The sequence below is a fragment of the Saccopteryx leptura genome, chromosome 6, assembly GCF_036850995.1.
Source record: "Saccopteryx leptura isolate mSacLep1 chromosome 6, mSacLep1_pri_phased_curated, whole genome shotgun sequence".
In the NCBI taxonomy this organism is placed as follows: Eukaryota; Metazoa; Chordata; class Mammalia; order Chiroptera; family Emballonuridae; genus Saccopteryx; species Saccopteryx leptura.
In genome coordinates this window covers 11,164,808-11,188,245 of record NC_089508.1, presented here as the reverse complement: position 1 = coordinate 11,188,245, position 23,438 = coordinate 11,164,808, and the positions used below count along the sequence as shown (strand labels likewise).

At 43.6% G+C, this 23,438-nt stretch overlaps 1 protein-coding gene and 1 non-coding gene across 5 annotated transcripts in view; both read right to left on the bottom strand.

Annotated features, from left to right (window-relative positions):
• Nucleotides 1–13,291, bottom strand: part of BTBD7 (BTB domain containing 7) — a 72,733-nt gene extending 59,442 nt beyond the window's left edge. For 3 of the 4 annotated variants that reach the window (XM_066344677.1, XM_066344679.1, XM_066344680.1), the window contains exon 1: nucleotides 12,575–13,291. The gene's annotated coding sequence lies outside the window, so the exon portion shown is untranslated. Of the gene's footprint in view, nucleotides 1–12,059; nucleotides 12,519–12,574 lie in introns of those variants that run through there. The other variant, XM_066344678.1, reaches the window with a different exon arrangement.
• A 1,043-nt stretch (nucleotides 13,292–14,334) lies between these two features.
• TRNAG-GCC (transfer RNA glycine (anticodon GCC)) lies at nucleotides 14,335–14,410 on the bottom strand. The gene has a single exon. It is a non-coding gene; the product is annotated as a tRNA-Gly (tRNA).
• Nucleotides 14,411–23,438: the final 9,028 nt, after the last annotated feature.

Sequence of the window (23,438 nt, the reverse complement as noted above, 5' to 3'; positions counted from 1 at the left end):
TCATGAGGGACCCGGTCTTGTGCCAGGTCTGACCTGGCCTGGAATATGAACTACATATTGGAGAGGTTCAGGGAGTCTGAGAAACTCCGTTTCCAGACACTTAAAGCTGAGGACCAATGACTGGAAAGTGATGGATAAAGGAGCTATGTTGCTCCACTATGAAGACGTGAATGGACCTCTTTGCCACTTTCACCTCAAAGCTCACACTCAAAATGCTTCATCCAGATTTAAAACCTCAGAATAAGATCCTCATGAAGTAACAGGTGAAAAAATGGGAACAGAAGGCTGAAAACGTCCAGAAGCCTCCATCTCAGCCCCCGGGCCTCGCTTATCCCTCTTGTCTGAGCCACTGGCCGTGCTGAGACCTGACAGGGACGCCGGGGCCAGAGCAGTGACACACACACAGCCAGAGCAGGAGCTGCTCGGCCCTGCCATCCCCAACACCGGAACTTCTGTTCTTCCCGTAGAACCTAGATCACCCATAAGTGGGGCAGCTCTGGAAGGTTCAACAAGATTTTCTCCAGCAGCTAGGAGAAAGAGCCTACAGCAGAGGGTGGGAATGACTATGAGGCTCTCCAAACTATACTACAGAACCAGCCCAGTCAACTGTCTCATGAAGGGAGAGTCTCATTTGGTTCGTGATAGAAAAGACTAGTTTTAAGCCAGGCACACAATATTTGAGTGAATAAGTGAAATAACTGTTCTAATTGGGACAACTGTCTCTACTGTTGGCTTAGTGGTACATAGAAAAGCAACTCCGGCTGTTGTAGAGAAGGCAATGAGACACCTGAGTCTAGATTTGCATTTACAGAGAATTTGCAGAGAAAAATAGAGCTAAAACCAGAGAATTTAAACAACTGAATTTAAAAGAAAAAACATAAAATGTGTCATAAAATTCATTCAAAACCAAAATATTCACATTATCTGACACAACTTATTTAGCAAATGTTAAAAAATACACAAGAGCGGCTTTGGCCGGTTGGCTCAACAGTAGAGTGTCGGCCTGGCGTGCGGGGGACCCGGGTTCGATTCCCAGCCAGGGCACATAGGAGAAGCGCCCATTTGCTTCTCCACCCCCCCTCCTTCCTCTCTGTCTCTCTCTTCCCCTCCCGCAGCTGAGGCTCCATTGGAGCAAAGATGGCCCGGGCGCTGGGGATGGCTCCTTGGCCTCTGCCCCAGGCCCTAGAGTGGCTCTGGTCACGGCAGAGCGACGCCCCGGAGGGGCAGAGCATCGCCCCCTGGTGGGCAGAGCATCGCCCCTGGTGGGCGTGCCAGGTGGATCCCGGTCAGGCGCATGCGGGAGTCTGCCTGACTGTCTCTCCCCGTTTCCAGCTTCAGAAAAATACAAAAAAAAAAAAAAAAAATACACAAGAGCGTATTTCCCATTGATGAGTTTTTGAGGGTTCCACAGGTAGAGCTGGAGAGATAAGAAAACATGGTTCTTGCCTGACCAGGCGGTGGTGCAGTTGATAGAGCGTCGGACTTGGATGCAGAGGACCCAGGTTCAAGTCCCCGAGGCCTCCAGCTTGAGCGCGGGCTCATCTGGTTTGAACAAAGCTCACCAGCTTGGATGCAAGCTTGCTGGCTCAAGCAAGGGGTTACTCGGTCTGCTGAAGGCCCGCGGTCAAGGCACATATGAGAAAATCAATCAATGAACAACTAAGGTGTCGCAACGAAAAACTGATGATTGATGCTTCTCATCTCTCTCGGTTCCTATCTGTCTGTCCCTATCTATCCCTCTCTCTGACTCTCACTCTGTCTCTAAAAAAAAAAGAAAGAAAACACGGTCCTTGAATGAGCCCAAAAGTAAGCTTGTGACTACGGCTGCATGTGGGGAAGAGCAAAATAAAGAACAAAACAGAAGCATGAATACAATCACTCAACAGTATCCTCATCCAAAGAAGTTTTCATAAAGACATCCAATTCCAAAGTACTGGATCATCAATAGTCATGTAAATGGTTCCATGAATTATTGAAGTTCTTGTTAAGTAGGAAGATATAGCACTGGCTGGGTAGCTCAGTTGGTTCGAGTATCATCCCAATATGCTAAGATTGCAAGTTCAATCTCTGGTTAAGGCACATACAAGAATCAACCAATGGCCTGGCCTGTGGTGGCGCAGTGGATAGAGTGTTGACCTGGAATGCTGCTGTCACTGGTTCGAAACCCTGGTCTTGCCTGGTCAAGGTATATATGACAAACAAATCAATGAACAACTAAAGTGAAGCAACTATGAATTGATACTTCTGGCTCCCCCCACCCTCCTTGCTCTGCAAAATAAATAAATAAAATTTAAAAAGAAAAAGAATTGACCAATGAATGCATAAATAAGTAGAAAAAATCTCTCTCTCTCTCTCTCTCTCTCTAAAAAAAATCAATAAAATTAAAAAAAATAAATGGGAAGATATAATGGTTTGGGAGCTAGAAATAGCTCTATACTAAAATTCCATTGCCTCTCCCAGCACCCAGACTATGAGAGTGCAAATAAATATGGGAGGGAAACTGACTACTTTAAGTTTTCAGTAAAAGTGAAGAGCAAGCTGTATATACTGGGGCACTGGCTTTAATAATGGCCACTCGTTCCATTCTGATGGGCTTCTGCCCATTAGATGCGGATATCTACAGAATCTCTGTTAGCATGCCAAATGAAGATGTGTTTCTAAATTTCTTAAGTCTATGCTTAGAAAGAATCATATATAGAGTGGTCCTAGTAAAAGAAGTAGTAAGTAGTGATAGGTTTGATGAAGAACAAGTTTTGAGCAACTAGCTATGAAGGACCCTCTTGCAGAGACACCAACAAGACCTCTTAGGTAAAAGTAGAGAATCAGTACAGGCCTTTCTTACAACTATGATTTTAAATTTTTTTCCTGCCTGACCTGTGGTGGTACAGTGTATAAAAGCATCAGCTTGGAATGCTGAGGTTGCTGGTTCCAAACCCCAGGCTTGCCTAGTCAGGGCACATATGGGAGTTGAGGCTTCCTGCTCCTCCCCCATTTCTCTCTCTTTCTCTCTCCATCTCTCTCTAAAAATAAATAAATATATACACATAACAACACTTCCCTATCTCCCCCCAGAACCCCACCCTTCACCGTTTGCCACTTCCTTGTTGTAGCAGAAACACTGGAAGGGGACAGACAATATAGTCACAATATATAAGACTGGAACAGATTCTAGGTCCTGTTTACGCAACTGAAGTTTGCACCTCTTAAAACACCGTTCTGCATTTGTTTAGGGCATCTATAATACAAAACTAAGATTATCCACATGAAGACCTTATCATAGAACACCCAGTAAATGTTCACCAAATGAGGGAGTGGGCGATGCGGAGAGTGAAGGGAATGATGATGAGGTCTCCGCTTTGCATGACTGGGTGGTTAGCAAAGCGGTGAACCAAGAAGAAACACGGGATGCAATCTGTGGGTGAACTGGGAATAATAAAGATAATGGGTTTGAGGTCCCAGAAGGACGTGCCAAGGAAGAAATAATGCAAACAGAGCACACGGAAAGGAAGAAGTCTAAAAACGACCCTCCTGATATTTTCACTTCTGCAAAGATATGTATTACAATACAGCCTTCTCTCAGTATGACAATTCACCTACTTCTGATTGAGGATTTTATTTACAAATAAATATCAGTGTTTGCAAAAGATAAATGGAGAGTCTGAGATGTGACCCTACACTGTCCATTTCTTCAGGCACAAAGCCATCTGCCTCACTGCACTACTGCACAGTGCCTGGGGAAACAAAGGTGCTATCCCAGTCCTCCCGCAATCTTGCACATGTCTCAGTCCATGTCTTCACCCAACAGTATCTGCACCGTCATCTGATACTATCAGTAAGATATCTTAAAGTATTTTATTAACTAAGATTTTCAGAGATCACTTCTTGAAACTAAGATTCTTTTATCAGTTATCTCATATCTGTATTCTCTGAACAGAAGATAATACCTTTTGGGTTGCCTGTGCCAAGAAAAATAACACCTCCGAGAGAGAAGATATGTTCTATGTGGTAATCATCACTGGAATATCTTGTCCGCAGTGACACCTTGCCAGCACCTCTCATCCCACAAACGAATAGAATAAATGTACAGTATTTTCTAGAATCATTAACAGAATATACAAATAAAATTCCCTAACATTTTTCCATCTTTAGTTTTTCCTTTAGTTTTCCATTTCCTTATATAGGTATTGGGTACTAGTTGAGATAGGTCTTCATTTCATTCCTGAGTTGCCTCCTTGAAAAGCATTTCCTGTTGCTACCTTGGGGCTTGCTATCCTGAAACTTCTCCCGGAATACTTTTCACAAAGTCCTCACACAGTTCACTCTCATTGATTCATGTCTGCCTAAATGTCATACCCTCAGAGGCTTTTCCTAATCATCCTGTATGTATATAAAATCCTATTCCATCCTATCCACCATTCTCCACTCCATTTCTGCAGCTTATTTTTCTTTACATCATTTGAAATGATATTCCTGACTGCTTGCTAATTGTCTCACAGCACAGTGTAAGCTCTATGAGAGTCATAATTTCAGTTATTCAACACTAACTCCTCAGAACACAGAAGAGTGCCTGGCACACAGGAGGCATTGTGTTGAAAGCTGCTAAATAAAGTCAGTTTTTCAAAAATAAACATTTAATAAGGAAAGACTTGTTTGTAACCATTCTTTAAACTTTTCAGACCAAAACCTTTTTCAGGAACTATATTCCTTCTATATACTCTAAACCTCTCAGAAGAGTGTATTTAAAAATTGCACTAATACTCGGGAGGAAGAAAACACATTTCCTAAAACAGGACTCGTGGGTCACATGAGCCTCAAATATTCTGTTGAGATGTTTCAAAATACATATCCAATGAAGTAATTATTTAAACAAACAAAAAAATACCACTGCCTGGCCTGTGGTAGTGCAGTGGATAAAGCCTTGACCTGGAATGCTGAGGTTGCTGGTTCGAGACCACAGGCTTACTCGGTCAAGGCACATTCAAGAAGTGACTGTGAGCTAGTGCTTCCTGTCCCCTGCCCCAGCCTTTCTCTCTCTCTCTTGTCTCTCTAAAATCAATAAATAAAATCTTAAAAAAAATAATTCTTTGCCCTGGCCGGTTGGCTCAGTGGTAGAGTGTCGGCCTGGCGTGCAGGAGTCCCGGGTTCGATTCCCGGCCAGGGCACACAGGAGAAGCGCCTATCTGCTTCTCCACCCCTCCCCCTCTCCTTCCTCTCTGTTTCTCTCTTCCCCTCCTGCAGCTGAGGCTCCATTGGAGCAAAAGATGGCCCGGATGCTGGGGATGGCTCCTTGGCCTCTGCCCCAGGCAACAGAGCAACGCGCCGGATGGGCAGAGCATCGCCCCCTGGTGGGTGTGCCGGGTGGATCCCAGTCGGGGGCATGCGGGAGTCTGTCTGACTGCCTCCCTGTTTCCAGCTTCGGAAAAATACAAAAAAAAAAAAAATAATAATAATAATAATAATAATAATTCTTCAAAAAATTGAACATAGGATTATCACACAATCCAGCAATTCCACTTCTGGCAATATACTTCCCCCACAAAAAACTAAAAAACCAGGGACTCAAACAGATATCTGTACACACATGTTCACAGAAACATTATTCACAATGGCCAAAAGGTGGAACAAACTAAGTGTTCGTCAACAGATAAATGGATGAACACATGTGAAATATATACACAATGGAATATTTTTTAGGCCTTAAAAAGGAAAAAAATTCTGATACATGTCACAACGTGGATATATCTTGAGAACATTATGTTAAGTAAAAATAACAAGTCACACAAGGACAATTGTCACCTGAGTTACAGATGTGAGGTACCCAAAGTATTCAGAATCAGAGATAGAAAGTAGAATGATGGTTACCAGGGATTGAGAAGTTAGTATTTAATGGGCACAGTGCTTCAGCTGGGGAAGATAAAAAAGTTCTAGGAATAGATGGTGGTGATGGTTGCACACACAATAAGATGACTGTACTTAAAGTCAGAGAACTATACACTTAAGCCTAGTTAAAATAGAAAATTTTATGTCATAGATTTTTAATCATAAGTTTAAAACCCCACTAAAACAGGCAGAGAAGCAATGACGTCTTTCCTTTTTTTACATTCATGTAACAATTGTAGGGCAGGTATTTTACAAGAGCTTTTTCACACATTAAGTCATTTTACTCTCACACTAAGTCTTCAATGGAGACAGGACAGGCTTCATTCTCCTCTCTCTGAATGAGGCAGAACAGAAAGGATGGAAGGATGGAAGGATGGATAGATGGATGGACGGATGATGGATGGAATTGCACAGTAACAACATAGTTCATGTATTGCTCCTTTCAGGATTCCTCTTTAGTAGGTAAGATTTTTTTTTTTTCATAACATTTAAGAGACTGACAAACTTTTATCTAAGTGAACACTTGTAGAAAATAATTAAGGGCCAGCAAAAACTATTTTGCATGTCTGGTCTAATTGATTTTTCCATTTTGCTTTAGTTTAAAGGCAATACCATATGTCATATGTATAAAAATTGTTTACAAATCACTTTTTCCTGTTATTAGTTCATCCTAACAACTACGCACTGAGTATCTATAATGTACAAGACGCCGTGCTGCATTCTGTAGGTTTTGGCTGAAAGCACACGGGAGTTATGTGGCGAAGCCAGATATACAAGCAAGTAATTCTAGTACAGTGCAAGAAGGGATGGAGAAGGTCCAAAGTCTTGTATCAATCAGACTTTTTTTAATGGCAAATAGCTCCAAAGAATTGGCTTAAACAATAAGGAATTTATATGTATCACAAGGAAAAATCCTGTGGTAGGCAAAGTCCCAAGCCTAGTACAATATTTGTGTAAAATAATGTTATCATGGACCCAGGTTCGCTCTACCTTGCTGCTCCGCCATCCTCAGGGCATGCTTCATCATCCCAGTGGCAATTTGGGTCACATGTTCTCTAGTTCATATACAAAAAGGGAAAAATCCTCTCCCCAAAAAGAGAATGTTTCCTTCCCTTCAATATGACTGGGACAAATAACAGTTTACAGGAAAATGCCTTGAGCTGATTGGCTTTGAGTAATCAAAACCCAGCCCTGGAGTGGGTGATGAATCATCTTCTCAGTCTCCTGGATGCTGAAGAATAAGAACTCCAAGCACTGGGAGAAACACATGAAAAACAGAAGCACAGAAAACAAGAAACAGCTTGGGATGGCTGAAGTGACGGGAAATCTAAGGCTGGACCCAGCTCAAACTCTCTGAGTTTGGACTTTGGACAACAGAAGTGAATCCAGCTTTAAGGAGGAAAGTAACATGCTCCAATAGGGTTTTCAGAAACATAAGTATGGCAGCAATTTAGAGACTAGCCAGAAAAAGCTAGGAAGAATGACAGAATAGGCAGCAGAGACTTGGTTGGGGGGCTGTTCAATAAAAGGTCCAGACTAGTAAGGAAGGAGTAACAGCAAGGGAAAGCACAGAATAAGTACTTATAAGGTGGCAAAATTGCTTTGTAAGACACTGTTATCCACATATGCATATGCGTGTTGTTTTACAAATGAGGAAAATTAAGCCTTCAACAGGTTAAACGGCTTGCTTAAGATCACATAACTATAACAGTAGTCAGAATCTGAATGGAAGCTGAATCCCAGTCTAGTGGGATTACATCACAACTATTATAAAACACTTCCACAATGCTCAAACAAGGGAACTTTTTTAAAATTCTGTAATTAAAAGGATGTGCTATGTATTGGATTAAGATTATTCTATCACCCTGACCAGATAGCTCAGTTGGTTAAAGCATTATCCTGATGTGTGAAGGTTGTGGGTTTGATCCCTGGTCACAGAACATACAGGAACAGATCAATGTTTCTGCCTGTCTCTCTTTCTTCCTCTCTCTTTAAAATAAATAAATAAATAAATAAATAAGATTCCTATTTATTCCAACCTTAACGTTACATTCACTACATGGATTTAATGTCAATTGTAAAATAGTACATTATATATTTTTGAAGTTTCTATATTACTTAAGATAGTAAGGATATTGTGACTCAATTTATAATACCAAATTTACAAACTGTCAAAATTTTAATAATTAAAATATATTAAAAATCACTGCAATTTGCATTAAATATTTTTGAACTTGTTTTGCAAATAAAAGAGGTAATAAATGTTTGAATTTTATTAAAAACCTAAAGTAAATTATGCCTCTGAAATTCTGGACTCTGATAACTAACTTCCTTCCACGAGCATCAACTTAAAAAGAAAAATGTTATCTCATTTTTAAAAAGACACCTTTAAAAAACAACAACTCACTTACCTGTTTCTTTTTAGAATAGAGAAGTTTAATACCTGGACTTTATCAAAATTATAAACCTTTGTTCATCAAAGATACTTGACATGGTAAAAAGGCAATGCACAGAATGGCAAAAATTACCTACACATCATACATTTGATAAGGAATTGATATCCAGAACATATAAAGAACTACCACCACCAACAACAACCACCACAACAGAAAAAACAACTCAATTTAAAAATGGGCAAATGGGCCTTGGCCTGTTAGCTCAGTTGATTAGAACATTGACCAGAAACACCAAGGTTGCGAGTTCAATCCAGATAGGGCACATACAGGAAGCAACCAATGAATGTTGGTTCCACAACTAAGTGGAACAACAAACAAATGCTTCCCTCTCTTTGTCATTCTCCCTTCTTCCATCTCTCTAAAATCAATCAATAAAAATATTCTTAATAAAAAAAAATTAAAATGGGCAAATAATTTAAATAGATATTTCTCCGAAGAAGATATACAAAAGGCTGGTAAGCATAAAAAATGCTAGGATCACTAAATCATCAGTGAAATGGACATTAAAACCACAATGAGCCTAACCAGGCAGTGGCACAGTGGATAGAGCATGCGACTGGGACGTGAAGGACACAGGTTCGAAATTCCAAGGTTGACAGCTTGAGGGTGGGCTGGTTTGGGCTCAAGCAAGGCTCACCAGCTTGAGCCCAAGGTCGCTGGTTTGAGCAAGGGTCACTCCGTCTGCTGTAGGCTCCCCCACCCCCGGCAAGGCACATATGAGAAAGCAATCAATGAACAAATAAGGTGCCGCAACAAAGAACTGATGCTTCTCATCTCTCTCCCTTCCTGTCTGTCCCTATCTGTCTGTCACAAGAAAAACCCTCAAAACACCAAACAATGACATGCCACTTCACACCCATTATGATGACTATTATCAAAATAAAATTACAAGTGTTAGGAGGATGTGGAGAAACTGGAACCCTTCTACAGTGCTGGTGGGAATGTAAAACTTTCTGGGTATACAACAAAAAGAAATGAAAGCATGTACTCAGATATTTCTACACTCATGCTCATTGCAACATTGTTTCCAAAAGGCAAACAATATAAGCAAACCAAGTATCCACTGACAGATAAACCGATAAACAAATGTAGTATATACATACAACAGAATATTATTCAGCCTTAAAAATGAAGAAAATTCTTTTTTTTTTTCTTAAGTGAGAGGTGGGGAGATATAGAAACAGACTCCTGCATGCACCCCGTCGGGGATCCACCTGGCAACCTCCGTCTGGGGCCAATGATCTACCCATCCTCAGCACCAGGGGCCGATATGCTGGAATCAACTAAACCACGGCTGTAGGAGGAGAAGAAAAAAAGAGAGAGAGAGAGAGAGAGAGAAGCAGGAGGAGGGGTGGAGAAGCAGATGGTCAATTCTCCTATGTGCCCTGACTGGAACTCGAACCCGGGACTTTTACACACCAGTTCGATGCTCTATTGCTGAGCCAACCGGCCAGGGCCAGGAAATCCTGACAAATGCTACAATATGGATGAACCTTGAAGATATTATGCTACATGGAATAAACCAGTCACACAAGGATAAGTACTGTACGAGTCCACTTAAATGAGGTTCCCAGAGTAGCCAAAGTCAGAGACAGAAAGTAGAATGGTGATTGTCAGGGGCTATGGGTCAAGGGAAATAGCGACATAGTGTTTAACAGAGAATTTCAGTTGGGGATGAAGAGAGTTCTGGAGATGGATGGTGGTGATGGTTTTACAATAATCTTAATGACACAGAACTATAGATTTAGAACGGGTTAAAATGGAATTTCATATTATGTGTATTTACCACAACACAAACAAAAATAACACCTGCTATGTATCCTTCCTATTGACTCTTGACTAGTCTAAGATCTCATCTCTTCATATCCAAATAACTGCAACAGCTATTGTCATCCTTGGTTCATGCCAGTCTCTTCTCATTCTAACTCAATCTGTTGATAACTGACAAGTCCATCAGCTAGTTTATCACATTAATGTCTGGCTTCCAAACTTTCAAAGGCTTCCCATAACTTGCAAAAGAGGATAAAAAAAATCTAAACCTCCTCAATTCAGTACTCAAACTCTTACGAGGACAGGAATCTTTCAACTGTCTAATGTGTTCCTTTTAGTCCCGCAAAGAAATTTAGTTGTCAGCTCATTCTAGTTTCCCTCCATTCCCCTCTCCCAAAGCTAATCTCCACTTTATGCTCTTGCTTTTGCCTCACAAAGTAACTGCTCCAATCTCTCTGAAAATCTAAACCCTTACAGGCTAGCGCAAGTCCCAAGTGTTCCAGGAAGTTCTTTAGACTCCTGACGCCTCATTCATCTCCCTCTAACCAGAACACCTACAGCATTCTTTGCATTGGTGGAACTTACCAGACTGTCTTCCAGACTCATAGAGGTACATCTTATCTTTCCTGAGGGTAAAGTCTATATATTATACCTTTTTCTTTTTCCCTGTAGTATAATGCAAAACACAAAGCAGATCACCTGTTTAAGTGATAGTGTGCATTTCACTGACTAGACTACCAAATCAGAATAATTTGACATTATTATATTTCTGCAAGTTAATCTGTGACACAACAAAGAAAACTGCTGTGAGTCAACCAGACACATGGAAACTAGGTGGCACAACATGGCAAACACAAAACGGGTGTTTGAAATCTTAAAATCAGAGTCTGATACAAAGAAACCCTGTTTAAATACTGATGTTGGGGCACAGAACACCACAAGAGACTGTGGGACAGAATACTGACTTTTAGGTTTTATTGAATGCATACAAGAATGAGCCAGGAATGCTGTTTATAATTGGGCAAAAATGTCACAGGCCTCTGAAAACTCTAAGTGAAAATGTCAGTTACTTTTTATTAAATTCAGGTTAGGAAAAAAAGTCATCAGTCACTTATGGTAACTGATGGTAGCTGTCAGAATCAGAGCAAGGTTCTCTCTTGTCCGCTTTCAACTTTACTGCACAAAGACCTAGCGATGGGTAGTGGTGGTGAAGCATGCAATCAATGAATAAGAGGATCAAGACTGTAATGTAAAGAGCTCTCTAAATGGGGCACAGAGAGGCCTCGATCCCAGTTTTGGCCCAATCCCTGACCAGCGGTAGGACCCACAGTAAATCACGTCTTTCTCCCTGTGCCTACTTTACCGGCTCTAAAACAAGTCATACCAGATCTCTAATGGTTTTCCTGACTTCAAAGTCTCAAGACAAGTTTAACCACAGCTGCCATTACCACGTATGATTCTTACGATTTCAAATCTTTCTTCCACATTCCTGGAAGAAAATAATTCATTTCAGCTAGCAAAGAAACATATGCTATTCAAAGACAAAAGACTCTGTTAGTTGAAAAAAACTAAGTAATCCTGTTAAAATGTCTATGTCACAGTTTTAGCAGAGGGAATCGTGCTCTGGTAAAGATAACCAAGACTGCTTCTGTAAATTAGGCCTAATCCAGAATACTTATTATCTGTGCGGTATGCGAAGACGTGCTGCTATTGTAGTTCAACGCAGAAGCAACAACACTCAAAGCTTAAAAAAAAAAAAAAAAGTGAGAAAGTTCTCATCCTCGGGCTAAGGACAGTGAACAGTTGTGCAAATGACAAGAAACCGAAAAAAGGGGCACGCTTTTTAGCCATTCAAGTGCTCCAAGCACTGACTCCTTTATCCAACTCTCAGCATTGTCTGCTTTCCGACCTGTCAAAGCGCAGTCCCCGTGTGATCCCGAAACAGAAACTTACCGAACCATCCAACTTCTCCCCCTGGGAGCGGCCGGCTTCCAGGCCTCTCCCCCGTCAATTCCGGCCGGCCGCTCGCAGTCCCCGCCGGGGCACTCGCAGCCCCGCCGCCGGGTAAACACGAGCCGGAGCCTCGGGAGCGGGTTCCCGGCGTCCTGGCAGCGGCGGGTCCCGCCCCTCGGAGCCCGGAGCCCGGAGCCCGGAGCCCGGCCGGGCCACCTCGGGCCGCTCCCCCCACCCCGAGCGCCACACCTCGCACCTCTGCCCCCGGGACGGCGGCGCACAGCCAAGCCCGCCCCTCGGAATGCTCTGGGACCGGCCAGTCAGCCGACGCCGTCGTCGCCTCACCCCCGGACGGACGACTGTCCCTTCCCCGCCAGCGGCCCGGCGCCTCCCGCGGCGGCCCGGCCCCCTCGCCGCCCAGGCTCAGCCCCTTCCTCGCTGGGACGCCCCGCGCCGCGCCGCCGCGCCGGGCACAGCCTCGGCTCACAGCCTCCGAGACCCCGAGGGACACTCACCCTGGAGGCTCCTCCCGCCGCCGCCGCCGCCGCCGCTGCTGCTGCCACTGCTGCCGCTGGGACCGCGACCGTCGCCCCCGCCACCGCCGCCACCAGCACCGCCGTCCGCACCGGCGCCAGCACCCCCTGCCATCCTCCCCCTCCTGCCGCCGCCGCTGCCGCCCTCTCCGATCCTGTCAGTGGCTCAGGCTCCAGGGCTGCTCCAGGTTCCCCTCGCCGCCATTTTGGCTCTTAGGGGGAGCAGGAGGGGCTCGGCTCGGCGCGGCCCTGGGGCGCCTGCGCGGCGCTGCGGAGCCAGCCGGAGCCCCCGCCCTCTCCCGCCGTCGACGCGCCCGGGGTCACATGGGCCGCCAGCGGCGCGTGCACTGGGCCGGGATGGGGAGGTGTGTTCGTGGGACCCGTCGGAAACGAGCGCGCGCGCATTATTGTCGCTCCGCGCTGGGGTTGGGGCTCTGGTTGAAGTTCGTTGTAGCATCCTGCTCATTCCAGGGAATGGTGACAAATCATTAAATGTTTCGGAGTTGAGTTATTAGGACGTTGCTGGACCACCAGTTCTACCAATTCATGTTTACATTCGGCGGCCGACATCCTGATTGATCGCACACAAGGCATCAATCTCAGAGGAAACTGAACTTCCACGAAGTCCTTTCCGACATTCTTGGTGTTTGGCAGCTTATATTAAGCCCTGTCTGCCTGGTACTTTTATAGTCACCACCTTGCTAGTTGTATAGTAGGTTAAAAAGAATCTTGGCTGTGGTGAGTTAGCTCAGTCAGTGTCTTCCGGAAACACCAAGGTTGTGGGTTCTCCCTTGGTAAATACTAGGGACAACCAATGAATTCACAACTAAGTGGAACAACAGATGAATGTTTCTCTCTCTTTCTCTCTTTTTCTCTCTCTGTCTCTCTGAAGTCAATCAAGAAAAAAAAAGACACTGAAAAGTTTTTCTCAACAAGACACTCATAAATGGACAAGAATTGTTGAAAGCCCACAGTTGCCACGTGGAAGAGCCAATTTGCTCTAATCAAATGCCCCTTGTTTGGAAGTTTGCAAAAATTTCAGCGATGCAATAACAAAAACATCTTGTTTTCATGGAGCACCTTATAGTTCTCAAAACACCTCTCAAAACACCATTAAATACATAGCTTCATTAGAGCACCAAAACTACCCTTTGAGGTATTATTATCACCATTTTACAGCTGCGAGGATAGGCTTTGGAATATCAAGTCCTTTGCTCAGGAGCACACGCATAGCATTAACAAGTATGAAAGCCAATACTAGAACCCAGATATTCTGACTCTGATCACCAGGTCATTACCTCTCCGCCTTAGCAATACAAGATGTTTGTCCTATGGGAATTCATTTAAACCCTTTTTAAGGTATTTGCATTTCAACTACACTCATCCTTTGAGAAACAAGTTTTTATTTTTGTTTTTTTTTTTGTGTGTGTGTGTGTTGTTCGTATTTTTCTGAAGCTGGAAACGGGGAGGCAGTCAGACTCCTGCACGCGCCCTACCGGGATCCACCCGGCATGCCCACCAGGGGGCTACGCTCTGCCCACCAGGGGGCGATGCTCTGCTCCTCCGGGGCGTCGCTCTGTCGTGACCAGAGCCACTCTAGAGCCTGGGGCAGAGGCCAAGGAGCCATCCCCAGCGCTCAGGCCATCTTTACTCCAATGGAGCCTCGCTGCGGGAGGGGAAGAGAGAGACAGAGAGGAAGGAGAGGGGGAGGGGTGGAGAAGCAGATGGGCGCCTCTCCTGTGTGCCCTGGCTGGGAATCGAACCCGGGACTTCCGCACGGCAGGCCGACGCTCTACCACTGAGCCAACCGGCCAGGGCAGTATTTTTGTTTTTTATTACAGATTTTATTTATTGATTTTATGGGAATGGGGGGATGGAGCAAGAAGTATCAACTCATAGTTGCTTCACTTTAGTAGTTCATTGATTGCTTGTTATATATGCCTTGACCTGGCAAGCCAAGTTTCAAACCAGCAACCTCAGCATTCCAGGTTGACGCTTTATCCACTGCGCCACCACAGGCCAGGTAAGAAACAAGTTTTTTAATTCACATCAAACATTTTCTTCTTCTCAGACTGAGGCAGTGTAGTAAGAAGCTAAGGAATTCCTTGGCTACTAGAATGGTGAAACTGAAACACAGACAGACTGGCCAAGCAATTTACAGCCAGATGCAAAATACCACCTCCCTAGGGATAACATCAGACCTCAGCTGTAGTTTAGCTCTAGGCCCCAGGTGAACAAACCAGATTTAGCAATAATGACTAAGGGGGCTAACGAATATGAATAGTCTATTGAAATCCTCCCATAAGATTACCCCTAACTCCCAGTCTTTAAAAACCTTCAAAACAAGGAGCCCAGCATCTCCCTCCCAAGAGGACTGCAGCACCTTTCCCTCCCCTTCCCCACTTGTATTTCCTGAACCTTAAGGGTCCCTAAGAGACTTGCAACCAGGGGAGCAGTGGGCAGCGGCAGCTCCTCCCAGGCTAACTCCCTGAGCCTGTCCCCAAGGCCCCTTTTTCTCTCAGTTCTCAGTGAGACAAAGCAGCCAGCCCTGTCCAGCCTCTCCTGCAGCTTCTTCTGTCCTCTGAGTTCCACCTGAGCCCACGTGGCCCAGCCCAGGCCCAGTTCTTCGCTATAACATTTCCAGAGAGAAAAAAAGCAGCCTGCCTAGGCTCCCCTGTTTTTCTTCTATGTTAAACTCTTCTTTGTTTCATTGTTCTCAGCCTTAAAAAACATACTTTCAAAATCACCTGGACTCATGTTGTGGAATTTTTCCTGCATGAAGTCGAGAACCCTCATATGCCCTGGCTGGACACCTTGGTTGGTTAGAGGTCTCAATATGAAAGGTTGTGGGTTTGATCCCCAGGCAAGGCACATACAGGAACAGATCAATGTTTTTGTATCTCTCTCCCTCTTACTCTAGCTCTAAAATCATTAATAAACTTAAAAAATAATAATAACCCTCACATTACCCAGCTGGCCCTAGGCAGGCCCGAAGGGCTATGTCCTATGTCCAGTAACAAGACCACCTCTAAACTTAAAAGGATAAGAAGCATTTCAAATTTTGTGGTGTGTTTTTAACCATCTCTTAGTCTGATATTTTATATATGCTTCATTTCTGTAGTTGGAGGATTTAAGGATTTTTACTTCCTTCAATGGAAGGACTAGATCTCTTTGAATATGATTGTGGCTTTGTCTGAATCTTTTTCATATTTGTTATCTCTTTCTTGTGCTTATTCATTACCTCTTCCTAGAAAAGATAGCTCTTTCCAATTTGTATTCATTTTTTCCCCTTTCACCTCATGCGTTTTTCCCTACACCAATCCTTAAATGTTTGGAGGTTATGAGCAGAGATGGTAGTATTCTCTTGTCTAAAAAACAGTCCACTCCTGCTAGTAAGGTTCTGTTCAACTGAGTACACAGATGTGGACAACAGTCAAAAACTGCATGGAAAAGTGGAAAAATACAAAGGAAATTGGTCCATCTCGTTGGAGCAAAAAAACTGGCTCTAGATGTCTACCTCTTATTCCCCTAGCTTGTTATACTTCCCCTTAATACATAATTGAATCTTATTTAAATTAAAGCTACCTGCAGTTATTTTCCATTATTTTGCCTTTGTCTTCATCAGCTAAATACTGCATTAATGAAAAGAGCTGTTAATTTGGAAACTTAAGATCCCAATGTCCGTACCACCTCTTGATAATTTATTAAAAGTTAAATATGATTGGTCTCCACTAATTACACTTTCTCATTTATTTCTAACCTTCATTGCTTGACTTTGGTTCTGTTTCCTAGAAACAGCATTAAAAACAAAACAATACCGACAATGATAGCATTCTAAGTAATTCCAGGGCAACACCATTTTTCTGAAAGCCTTTGATGTGGAAATCTACCAAAGGCTTTTTGAAAAGCTGAATGAGATCTGCTGGTTCCACCTTGTCTTTTGTCTGTCTGCACACTTGAAGAGCTCTAGTACACTGCTGGGGTAGAGTTTGCCTTCACAGAACCCACGTGTAAGTGTTCTGTGACTTTTTCTACTTGTTAGTTCGTGCATTTTGTTTTATTCATATCCACTTAGCTGCACCTTTGAGATACTGAATTAACTCAGTTTACAAGTTCATCAGGGTTCAGATTTGTCAATTCAGTTCAGTACAACACACTTTTTTTTAAGCATCTAATATCATCGTGAAGTACAGGGCTAGATGCGGGGGTAAAAAATAAATGATTATTTGCCTTTGAGAAGCTTGGAATCCAAATAGGAAGACAGAATGAAAATAACTTTATTTATTTATTTATTTATTAAATTTATCTATTGATTTTAGAGAGAGAGGAAGGGAAAAAGAGAGACACAGAAACATCGATCTATTCCTGTATGTGCCCTGACCAGGGATGAAACCCACAACTTCAGTGCATCAGGACAATACTCTAACAAACCGAGCTATTTGGCCAGGGCTGAACATAATTTTAAATAATAATTTTGCTGTGGCCAGCTAACTTAGTTGCTAGAGTGTCCTTTCAATACGCCAAGGTTGCAGGTTTGATCCCTGGTCAAGGTACATACGAAATCATGGATGCATAAATAAGTGAAATAACAAATCGGCGATTTTCTCTTTTTCTCTAAAATCAATCAAATTTAAAAAATTATTAAGTATATATATTTTTTAAAAGACAAGCTACACAAAGACAATGATATCTGCTGTACATAAAACCAAGAAAAAGTTTAGATCCAGAATACTTAAAGAATTCCTATAATTCAAGAAAAAAAAGAACATCATATAAGAAATGGGCAAAAGACATGAACAAATGAAGAAATCCAAATGAACAAATTAAAATGTGCTTAACAATGTTGGTGTAAAGGAAGTATAAATTAGGGCTGCAATAAGGTAACACCACTGACTAATCAGAGTAGTAAAAAAAAATTTTTTTTAAAGACAATTTCATCAATGAGGATATGGATTAATATGAACTACCTACCCTGTTAGTGTGAGTTAAAAATAGGAAGAACCAAAAAATAAAAATAGGAAGACCCATTTTGGGAAAGATGTTTGGCATGACCTAGGAAAGTTGAATATTGCGTTGTCCTATGGCCCAGCAAATCCACTATTGGGTGTATATATAAACTTATGTCCATGTGCACCAGGTAATATGAACAGGAATGTTAATAGCAGCATTGGTTATATGAATCGAAAACTGATAACCCAAATATCTATCAGTAATAGCATGGACAAAAATGTGGTACATTCATACATTAAATGAGCCTGAACTATAAAAACCATGGATGAATTTTACAAACATGGTGTTAGACCAAAGAAGCAAGACACAAAAGTAATCATGCAAGATAATTCCATGTATTTTATTTCATCCTTTCTAAGATGTGTTTTTCTTTTTCACACTTTTTTTTTCTGAAGTGAGAAGCGGGAAGGCAGAGAGACAGACTCTCGCATGCGCCCAGCTGAGATCCACCCAGCATGCTCAATGGGGGTGATGGTCTGCCCATCTGGGGCATTGCTCCTTTGCAACCAGAGCCATTCTAGCGCCCGGGGTGGAGGCCATGGAGCCATCCTCAGCACCCAGGCCAACTTTGCTCCAATGGAGCCCTGGCTGCAGGAGGGGAAGAGAGAGATAGAGAGAAAGAAGAAGGGGAAGGGTGGAGAAGCAAATGGGTGTTTCTCCTGTGTGCCCTGGTAGAGAATTGACCCCAGGACTTCCACACACTGTGCCGATGAGCCAACCGGCCAGGGCCTTTTTGCTTTTTCACAATTTTTAACAATGCTAAAACTTGCTCTTTCCTTTCCTTTCCTTTCCTTTCCTTTCCTTTCCTTTCCTTTCCTTTCCTTTCCTTTCCTTTCCTTTCCTTTCCTTTCCTTTCCATTTTTCCTTTTCCTTTTCCTTTCCTCTTCTTTTCTCTCTCTCTCTCTCTCTCTTTCTTTCCTTCTTTCTTTTTTTCTTTCAAGTGAGAGGAGGGGAGATAGAGAGATAGACTCCTCCATGCACCACAACGAGGACCCACTTGGCAACCCCCATCTGGGGCACACACTCAAATCAACTGAGCTATCCATAGCACCTGAGGCTGATGCTCAGACCATCCAAGCTATCTTTAGTGCCCGGGGCTGACACAAGCCACTGGCTGCAAAAAAGGAATAGAGAGAGAGAGAAGGGGGAGAGGGAGGGGAAAAGAAGGGAGAGAGGGAGGGGAAAAGAGATGGTCACTTCTCATGTGTGCTCTGGTCTGGGATTGAACCTAGGATGTCCGCATGCCAGAGCAACAGTCTATGCACAGAGCCAACCTCCCAGGGCCTGTCTGTTTCAATTGATGACCTCTTAGCACTGGGTCATGATTTAGTTAATAAATATTTTTTTCTTAGTGAGATATCAAATAATAGCATCTTAAATTCTATAATAAAAATAAACAAAGTTAAACCATTTGATTTATAGATATATAATCCCTAAACAATATAGAAAAGCAAGGATGGGCCATGGCTGTGCAGCTCTGTTGGTTAGAGCATTTTCCCACTAGGCTAACGTTGTGGGTTCAAGCCCCAGTCAGTAATCAACCAGTGAATGCATAAATAAATGAAACAACAAATCAGTGTTTCTCTCAAATCAATAAACTAAAAACTTTAAAAAAGAAAAGAAAAACAAGGATGAGTAACGGTGATACAATATCATGTATTTAAGATGCTATGGAGCCTGATCAGACAGTGGCGCAGTGGATAGAGCATCAAACTGGGAATGCAGAGGACCCAGGTTCAAAACCCCGAGGTTACCAGCTTCAGTGTGGGCTAACCAACTTGAGCACGGGGTCGCTGGCTTGAGTGTGGGATCATAGACATGACCCCATGGTCACTGGCTTGAGTCCAAGGTCGCTGGTTTGAGCAAGGGGTCACTCACTCTGCTGTATCCCCCCCTCCCCAGTCAAGGCACATAGGAGAAAGCAATCAATCAACAACTATGCAGTGAAGAACTGATGCTTCTCATCTCTCTCTCTTCCTGCCTGTCTGTCCCTATCTGTCCGTCTCTGTCACACACACACACACACACACACACACACACACACACACGATCCTATGGAACATTCTGGACATCAGTTGGCAAGGGTACTAGCCAATCCTTAATCCTTTGAAACCTAGATATGAAATTTACCTCAATTTAACATCCTACTTCACATTCTCAGATATTGTTGCCGTCCCTCATCCATTTCCACCTTTGTTCTTCCTCACAGTTCCTCATGTTTCTCAATCAAGTGGTTTGAGTGGGATTGATCCTATGTCTTATATCTGGTTTTCTGACTTTGTTAAAAATTTCAGCAAATGCCACTCCCCTGGCTTTAATGGGTTCAGGGGAGGAAATGTAACCCTGTCCTGAGCTGATAGTTGTGGTGAAACGTTTGCTAGGACTTCTGGAAAAGAAAATCTATCCTTGTACAGAAATGCTGGAAGAGTCTCCTCCTTTTCTATTGAATATGAGTGAAAAACAATGTAGCCCCAGGAGCTCTTGGCAACGGTTTTGCTACCTGAGGGAGCTGTAGGTTTGATACTGGACATGTCCCTTTGCGCTCCCTCGTCCCTGGCTCTGTGATCATGAATCCTGGCCACAAGCTATGAAAGAGAGAGTAGTAAGGCTGCAGCTGAGGTTTTAGTAAGGACGATGGGACTGAGCACCAGATATTGTCAAGGAAAAACGGCACAGAACGGCATGTTCACTTCCCCACTGCCTCCTGCTTGCCTGCATGCCTGCTTGCTTGTCCACAAAGAGTTTCACTTGAGTGATTTCCCAGGGCTTAGCTGTAAAAACCACAGCCCCCTCAACAGGGTGCAGAGCTTTCACCAACCTGCTGCCATCGGTGCAGCCTATGTAAGTAATAAAGGCTATGTCTACTCCATCTGGTCCTCCATATTCATTTTCTGGGTCTGGCTTCCTGCATTACAAGAGCCTACCTTAGGGTACAGCTAACTTGTATCCTAAGAAAAACAGTGTCCGTGGTGACATCCTTTGAGACACTGTTAAGCACGAATAATTTAACTTCCACAGTTGAAAGTTGTTTTATAAGTAAGGTTTACTGAACCAAAAATGCCAGCCAAAAGGAAGACTTGTCTTCAGGCATACATTTAAACCACCAGTAACATGGCTAGGTAGAAAAGAAAAGACAGCCAGCATATCTATCATCCTGAAGGTTTGCAAGTATTTTTATACATTAAGTAGGGGAAAGGGGGAGGAAAGAGATAGTCTCCAAAGAATTTGTTTGAGCTATAGGCAAAAAGGAACGGGAAGCAGAGCCAGCTCTGGGGTAGCAGTCTGCCTCAAGACATGTCCACTCCTGTGGACTGGATGGGGCAGCAGTCTGGAAATCTCACAGCTACGCAAGTGGCGACTGATGGAGTTAGACAGGCTGCCTGGCTAGAGTAATCTGCAGAAATAACCACCTGGAAATTAATCTGCAATTCCAACAGGCACAACAAGAACGTGAGAAGTCTTTTGTTAGTTAGTCAGCATCTCTTAACAGACTAACAGACCTGTCTCTTTCTCTCACTTACTGGCCACTGTAATTTAATTCAGAACATTTCAGGACATTTTAAATCAATGCCTAATTAAGCTTCACCTGAAATTACCTCTGGCCTTTCCAATTATGTGAACCAATCAATTTCACTTATCATCAGGTTTTCCTTAACATTCATCCAAGTAATCTTAACTGATACATATACTATCTCCTTCAATCTCCATATCATCATTTGAAGAGAAATATTATTATACATTATTCACCTGAGCCTCTGCAGCTAGCATATGACGGTGCTGAGGTCTGACCTTTGATCTTTTTGCCAATCTCTTTTTATTCCCGCATAACAGAAATTCATGGGTCCTCACCCCTTTCCTGCCCAAGAGATTCAGACAGAGAAACCTGTGTCGAAAAGGAAATCTTGATGCTGCTTTTGCCTTGTTTGCATTAAGTCTGGCAAACAAGAAGGCTTCAGGCAGGAGCCTGTTAGCTAGATACCCCCAGTGTTCCTTTGTTTCTGAGCCACCTAGCAAGGGTTTTCCTGCCCGCGTGTTGACCTCTTCCTCAACTACCTGTAAATTGCCTATTCTCACTTCTGAAATCTAACCCCTTTACAACAATCCTCTTTTCTTTTTTGTCCAAAATGTCTTATATCCCCAATGTTGCTTCACTGTCTTGGGACTTTTCATGGATTTATCCTGTGGGTGTAATTCCCCATACACATGTAGTATTAAGCTTAGATGTTCTCCTGTCAATCTGTCTTTATTTGTTTGGTTATAGCCCAGACAGGAGAATTAAGAAGGCAGGAAGAAAAAACTTTTTTGTTTGTTTGTTTTTTTGTGTGTTTTTCTGAAGTTGGAAACGGGGAGGCAGTCAGACAAGACTCCCGCATGCTTCGATTCCCGGCCAGGGCACACAGGAGAAGCGCCCATTTGCTTCTCCGCCCATTTGCTTCTCCACTCCTCGCCGCGCCTTCCTCTCTGTCTCTCTCTTCCCTTCCGGCAGCAGGGGCTCCATTGGAACAAAGATGGCCCGGGCGCTGGGGATGGCTCTGTGACCTCTGCCTCAGGCGCTAGAGTGGCTCTGGTCGCAACATGGCGACGCCCAGGATGGGCAGAGCATCGCCCCCTGGTGGGCAGAGCATCGCCCCCTGGTGGGCGTGCCGGGTGGATCCCGGTCGGGCGCATGCGGGAGTCTGTCTGTCTCTCCCTGTTTCCAGCTTCAGAAAAATGCAAAAAAAAAAAAAAAAAGACTCCCGCATGCCCCCGACCGGGATCCACGCGGCATGCCCACCAGGGGGCGATGCTCTGCCCATCTGGGGCATCACTCTTTTGCAACCAGAGTCATTCTAGCACCTGAGGCAGAGGCCACAGAGCCATCCTCAGCGCCCGGGGCCAACTTTGCTCCAATGGAGCCTTGGCTGCGGGAGGGGAAGAGAGAAACAGAGAGGAAGGAGAGGGGGAGAGGTGGAGAAGCAGATGGGTGCTTCTCCTTTGTGCCCTTGCCAGGAATCGAACCCAGGACTCCTGCACGCTAGGCCGATGCTCTACCACTGAGCCAACTGGCCAGGGCCAGAAAAAACTTTTTTATCCCCCACTAAATCAATAGTGTTTTTGCTTTAAATGACATGATTTTTTTATTAAAAGAAATCAACTTAGGGAAAATTTTGCACAAGAGTGAACTTGGAACGCCAAGATAATGGGTTCTCTGTTTGTTGTGTGTGTGTGTATGTGTGTGTGTGACAGAGACAGAGAGAGGGACAGACAGACAGGAAGGGAGAAAGATGAGAAGCATCAATTCTTCATTGTGGCACCTTAGTTGTTCATTGACTGCTTTCTTATATGTGCCTTGATGTGGCTTGAGCCAGCAACCTTGGGCTCAAGCCAATGACCTTGGGCTTCAAGCCAGCGACCTTTGGGCTCAAATCCAGCGACCATGGGGTCATGTCTATGATCTCACGCTCAAGCCAGCGACCTTGCACTCAAGCTGGTGAGCCCATGCTGGAGCCGGTGACTTCAGGGCTTCAAACCTGGGTCCTCTGCATCCTAGTCTGATGCTCTGCACCACTGCGCCACTGCACCACTGCTCCACTGCCTGGTCAGGCCCAAGATTATATTTTGAACTGCCTAAAGAGAATTCTTTCTCAGGATTCTTTGTAATAATAGATGGCAGCTTTTGTTGGATCTTATATTATCATTGTGCTTTCAATTGAAAAGTGTGCTACTGATGTTACCAGTTGCATAACTCTGAATGTTTTTCCCACCTTGGCAAGCCTTCTGCTCTTGTTTATCTGAATTTCTATCTTTGAGTTCCTGCAATTGTAAAGATAGCCACAAATAGACCTAGAGAGGCACT